The following is a 6,600-nucleotide window of genomic DNA, read 5'->3' on the forward strand; positions in this document are numbered from 1 at the left end:
GAGGAAGTGTGTCAATGTAAAGGCAGGCTTTGGGGTCTCATATGTGCTCAAGATATTGCCCAGTGTATCAGACCACTTCCTGTTGCCTGTGAGATGTAGGACTCTCAGAATGTTCTCCAGCACCATGTCTGTCCCACTGCAATGATAATGGACTGACCCTCAAAATGTGAGTCACCCCAATTAAATGTTTTGCTTTATAAGAGTTACTGTGGTCATGGTGTCTCTTCACAGCAATAGAAACCCTAACTAAGACTTCTGCACATAAGGATTCTTTCACTTCTTGTTCTATTGGTATCCCTTTATCTCCATCACTTGTCTTATTACTTTAGTTAAGACTTCAAGCACTATATTGAACATTTATGGAGAGAATGGACATCTTTGTCTTGCTTTTGATTTTAGTAGAAATACTGATTATCTTTTGATATCAGGTATTTTCAGAAAAAATTAGCCACAATTCTTATGGTCCATTAAAAAACAAACAAACAAACAAAAAAATCAAAAAACCTCTTGTCCCTCATCTTCCTTCAGTGAACATAACTACTTGCTTGATCAGCCACTGTGTCAGCACAGAGAAGACATTCCTCAGAATTGGACAGGGGTACTCTTGGGAGGAAGTTAATAATGGAGCCATACTCTGAAGAATATAGTCTTATAGGAGTTTCAGAGGGCAGGACAGGGCATTCCTGCTTGAAGCGAAGACTATCACAGATTGATTTCTGTTATTCTGGACAGTGCAGATGCTTTAGATTCATTTGAAAATGTGTAGCTAACACAATCCACACTAGGAATGTTACCCTGGCCCTAAGGTGGGATGAGAGGTGGGAAGTCCGTGGCGTGGAGGTAGAAATGAGATGAGAGCCCAGAGGGGAGTGATTGCAGAGCCAGGTGAGAGGTTGGTGTCTTCCACAGCTCTTCTCAGAGCATTAGTGCTATTTCACAGGTGCGAAGCAATTTGCCGCCAAGATTCTGCCGTGATTTACCTTCCCTGACAATAGCTGCAGGTTCTGGAGAAATGAGATCCCACGGGTGTGGTCCATGCAGAGGTACTTGCTGTCTTCCAAATAGAAATCATCATGCTTGACTCGGGGCCTTACTGTGAAACTGCAATAATACGTCCTAAAAAGCCGTTAGCTGGACCCTTTTCTGGTGCCTTTCTGATTGTTGTCCTTGGTTAATAAACTGAGCATGTGATTATTTGAAGCCTACTCAGCCCTCTGCTTAGCCAAGAATCACTCAGGGGGAAAAAAATCTGTCCTATCCTCACAGAAAAATGGAGATCTATTTTACTTCAAGATTGGTAGCAGACTACTAGACTACTGCTAGAAAAGCATAGGGAAAGATGTCTATTTTTAACTACAATCTCATTTGGGGGGAACACTTAGTCATTTACAAGAAAATGTTTGCAGTTTATTTTAGAAGTAATTCATTTTGTTATGAGTAGTAGAACATTTCTGAGCACAAATTAGTTCGTTTTGAAGTTCAAGCTCTGCTCTTTTGTGAGTTTCTCTCTGTGCCAGCTTCCAGGACTGTGGAATATTTAGTGGTTGCATTCGACATTTTTCTGCAAGATATAAACTCCAAAATGAGCATAATAAAGATAAAATAGAAGCATTAGAATTACATATGTGTTCATTCTGAGAGACATTTAGCGAGCATCTAGGACATCTGAGCACTGTGCTAAGTGCCTGGTGGGTATTTACAGTTCTAGAGGAGTCACTGGCACATACATAACTATTTCTGCTATAATTGCTAAGATGCTATTAACTTCACTAACAGAAGTGTTGGGGCTAAGAACCTGGCTTGATGGATATGGGGGTTAGTTTTTTGTGAACTTGACAGACACTAGAGTCACCTTGGTAGAGGGAACCTCAGTGGAGAAATTGCCTCCATCAGTTTCCCATGTGGATGAGTTTATGGGGCATTTTCTAGATTGTGATTGATGTGGGTAGGCCTACCCACTGTGGGCGGTGCCACCCCTTTGTAGGTGGCCCTGGATGGTATAAAAGAAGCAGGCTGAGAAGTAATGAAGAACAAGACAGTGAGCAGCACTATTTTACGGCCTCTGCTTCAGTTCCTGCCTCCAAACCCCTGCAGTGAGCTCCTGCCCTGACCTCTCTTCATGATGGACTGTAAACTGTGAGGTGAATAAAGCCTTGCTATTATCATGTCGCTTCTGGAAATGGTGTTTATGACAGCAACAGGGAAGCAAACAAGAACAGTAGATAAAACTTGCCATCCATTTGTGAGGATCTGAGTTCAAATCCCCACATCTCATATAAAGCAAGGTGCAGTAACGCATGACTTGAATCTCAGGGTTCCTGAATCAAAATGGAAGGCAGAGACAAGAGAGTCCCCAGACGCTTGTAGACCAGCTCAGCTTGTCCAGCACAGTGACAAACAAGAACCCTGGCTTGAACAGGAGGAAAAGTGAGGACCAGCATGACATGTGAGCTTGTCCTCTGACCTCCACATGTGCATGCTTACACTCACACATGAGCACAAAGTATAAAAAAAAAAATGATATATTTTTTTCCCGCCCCGCACCCCCAAAAAATGATATTTTTAAATTAATAAAAAATTAACACTGATAGAAAAAGGATCAAAAAGACAGAATGACTTTCAAATGGTGGAATGAAAAGAACATTCTAGAGTGAAGAGCCAGCGTGTGTAAGGAACTGAAAGCACAGTTTCTCTGAAGACATTGTTGGTGAGTAGAAACAGCATGAAGGCCCGGGCCTGTGGTCAGCTCTGCTCCACTCTTGAGTACATAAAGAACCTTAGGGCAGCTACCCAACTTCTCTTGAAAACCGACATTGCCTCCTTGAAGTGTAATTCTCTGATTTTTTAAATAAATGATGTGTGTGAGAACTCCTGGCACTGTAGAATACTCACTGAACATAGTCTAATATTCTAGACTGGCACATTTATGTGGAATGGAGTATGAGTGGTCTCCAGGCTGTGGGGCAGGAACAGAGTACGGGGATTGACTGGACTGAACCATGGGAAAGTGAAGTTAAGTCCTTTATAATTCATTCTGAAGGTACCTAAGAAGCTGTCGGCTTTTAATGTAAGTTTTGACTTTGTCTTGGAGTGTTCTAGAGAATTCCATCTAGACAAAGGAGGAGAACAGACTGAAAGGAAACAAAGCGAGCCATGGATTGGAAGGCTGCTGTAACCAGTCATGGCAGGAAGGTGGATCAGAGGGTCATGGGATGTGGCCAGGAGGGAATGGCCCATAAGAAATGGCAATCCACATGGAAGGATGGAATTAGCAGTGTCCAGGGTCCACAGGAATGTGAGAGTGAAAACCCCCAAATTATCTCTCAGTGAAACACTGCTTCCCAAATTACACACAACTGCGTGCTCTCCTCTGCAGTAACACAGACGCCTCTGCCTATCGTTCCAGCTGCTTGGCGTTGGAGAAGGCTGGGTCTACAGAGAGGAGCCCAGCTATTTTCTGCAACCAAGTCATTCCTCCGCGTGTGTGGGTGGAGAGAAATGTATGTGTGCCACTTCCTAAATCCTTTGGTGTTGGTTAACAGATCCTCAACTTCTTACTACATATACGAACCATCTAGCATCATCTAGCAGATTCCATCTTGTTTTACAGGTCAGTGAACTGAACCCAGAAACATGAAAACCGATCTATCCAGTCAGTGGGCCCACGGAGCCCCCCAGGCTTTCAGAATCTTAGCAAATGGATTCTTCTACCTCCCTCTGTATAATAATGCGAGCAGATAGGAATTAGCTGCTAAGAAACAAACAGTAATTTCATCTACCGGCCTCTACAGAGATAAAGGACATTGTTTGGCACTCTCTTTAATATTCAAGTGCCTGTGGAAGAAAGGTCAACTAAACGTAGGTAAACCATCCTTAAGTGTGTGTGTAAATCCATGGAAACAGCTCATTGATAGAAGAGCCCAATGCTAAAGGCAAGGACAGACAAGATGCTGTTCAGCTTGGTTCATTTTGATCATACATTGATGAGGATTTATTTACAAATCACGCAGCCACTCGACACTTACTACACATAGTCCAGGGGTCATTCTACTGAAGAGAAAATATTGGTTCCTCCTAATTAAATGTATACTCAGCAGCAGAATTATTATTTGACAAGCTCTGTAAATTTATAATCCTCCGTCATTTCCAGGGACTCGGATTTTATCCTTTTGTGTTGGAACAAAATTCTCCTGCTTCAGCCTCCTGAGTGCTGGGATTTCAAGTATAAACCAACACATTGGGTTACTTCTAAATTATTGGTGCTTATCTTCACTGGCTATTAAAATAACATTCTGGGTCCTAATTACCATATGTCTTTCCCTAGAACTTTTTCTTTTTCTTTCTTTCTTTCTTTCTTTCTTTCTTTCTTTCTTTCTTTCTTTCTTTCTTTCTTTCTTTCTTTCTTTCTTTCTTTCTTTTTTTTTTACGAGTTAAGAGATGGGATTAGGCCATCTGGATATGGAAGATGGTTGTTTGGCTCAAACTGTTTGGGGGGCACCCAAGCAAGGGGATCAGGATCCATCCCTGGTGCATGGGCAGGCTTTTGGGAGCCTGGTGCCTGTAGTGTGACACCATGCACAGCCTTGGTGCAGTGGGGAGAGGCTTGGACCTGCCTCAGCTGAGTGTGCCAGGCTCTGCTGACTCCCCATGGGAGACCTTGATTTGGGGGATGTGGGAGTGTGGGGATGCAGGGTGGCTTGGGAGGGAGGGCTGGGGTGAGAGGAGGGAGGAGGTGGGATCTGTGGGTAGTATGTAGAATGAGTAGAAAATTTCTTAATAAGGAAAAATGAAAAAAATAAATAAAAACTAAAGAGTTAAGAGATGGATCTTCACTTAAAATACTGATCTACAAAGTTAGCATTCTCCATGGACTCTGGGGGGCAGAGACCTTCACAGGCTCCATAATTTTTTGGTTTAGGTGCTGCCCTTTGGGGGCCTTGGAAACAGCCATTTCTGTCTTATTTGAGGCCTGCTTAGGCTTTTTTTTTTTTGCTTCCTTGGCAGCCCTGATAGCCTGCAGCCATTGAGTTTTCCTACTTTCTGGCTTCTAATTCCTCTTGGTCATCACATCAGCAAAAGATGCACTAGAGATGGTCTGCCCGAATTTGACTGCACAGCGCACAGCGGGTTCTTTTCTTTTGAATTTCTTCCAGTCCTCCACTTTTGTGTTTTCTTCTGTAGAGGACAGTCCACTTTAACTGTCAAAGATTCCTCTTGCCAAGAATGGGGACTGGCATTTTGGATTAACAAACTGGAAAACCTTCCTGTTGGTCCTGGTATAGTGTGCTGCTGGTGTCTGGGTAGATCTTGTACCGGATGAAACTGCACAGCTCGACCTCCATGGAGAGGCTAGAATTTTTAACAATATGTTTTGGATCTATTCCAAGATATCTAGATGGAGACCAGCTTGTGAAGAAAGAATCATAGCGCTTGAGACCCTCCAATGTCTTTAGATATAGTCTGTTTCTGACTCCCTGTGTAATAAAATATATAGGAGCTATCCTCTTCCACTGAAATAGGAAAAACCATTCAAAGCTACTTGAGCTACTAATTGAAGAGTAGAGTAAGTATCATTTAAAAATATTTTTATTAACTGTTTGAGAATTTTATGCATACAATCTATTTTGATCACATCCACCCCAGCATCTCCCTAGCTCCTCCTGGACTGACACCCCCTTCCCATGCCACCTTTCAGCATCAGACTTTCTCTTACTTATTTTCTAAACTCACCAAGCCCAGTTAGTACTCCCCTCTGCACATACATTCAGGGCCATCCATGAAGCATTGGCCGTCTACTGGAAAAATATACCCCTAAAAAAACCTGACCATTCTACCTCCACATGCTGCTATCACTGTCAATAGCTACAGAGCTAAGGGTAGGGTGTTGTGAGCACCCTTCCACCCATGTTGGAATGTGAACCAGCTTGATCTTGTGCTGGAAACCACAGCTGCTGTGTGGTCATGAATAAAACAACCCTATCATGACCGGAAGAGAATGTTTGCATCAGACCTGCAGACCTCTTATACTCACAATTTGTCCACATCTATTCCTCAGTGTTGAAGGGAAGAAGTGTGACTAGGTCTCCCATTTAGAGCTGAACATAAGCTGTGCATCTCTATATTAACCACTGACCACTGAAAGTATTAAAAAAAACTTTTCTAATGAGGGCTAACAGGTGTATTTATATACAGGTATAAAGGTAAGTATTTAGAAGGAAGTTTGAAACAATACCCATTTAGGAAAACAATAGCAGTAGGTTCTCAACTAAGACCGATAACCTCCACAGCTACAGTTTCTTGACCAGGATTATAGTTCCAGGCATGCATTCTGTCGTGTGCAGTAGGATTTAAATCCAACCGGAGTCTGTTGCTTACCCCCATAACATTCATGCCACTATCACATCAGTGGGCACAAAATGCAATGCTGGTGATTATTATTGCAGTTTACAGGTTTCACAGCTTCATAAGACTGTTGATGAATTTTCCTTCCCAGAAGCCTAAACAGCACCTTCTGGAATTGTGAAAGCAATCAGTATTGAGGATGCTTCTGGGCCATCACCAGCTTTATATTTCTATGTCCTGTGACCTGTGGTCAAACTA

At 42.6% G+C, this 6,600-nt stretch overlaps 1 pseudogene; it reads right to left on the reverse strand.

The window, feature by feature from the left end:
• Window positions 1-4,846: 4,846 nt before the first annotated feature.
• On the reverse strand, window positions 4,847-5,342 carry LOC102928838 (large ribosomal subunit protein eL24 pseudogene; annotated as a pseudogene).
• Window positions 5,343-6,600: the final 1,258 nt, after the last annotated feature.

The sequence above is a fragment of the Peromyscus maniculatus genome, chromosome 12, assembly GCF_049852395.1.
Source record: "Peromyscus maniculatus bairdii isolate BWxNUB_F1_BW_parent chromosome 12, HU_Pman_BW_mat_3.1, whole genome shotgun sequence".
Lineage (NCBI taxonomy): Eukaryota > Metazoa > Chordata > Mammalia > Rodentia > Cricetidae > Peromyscus > Peromyscus maniculatus.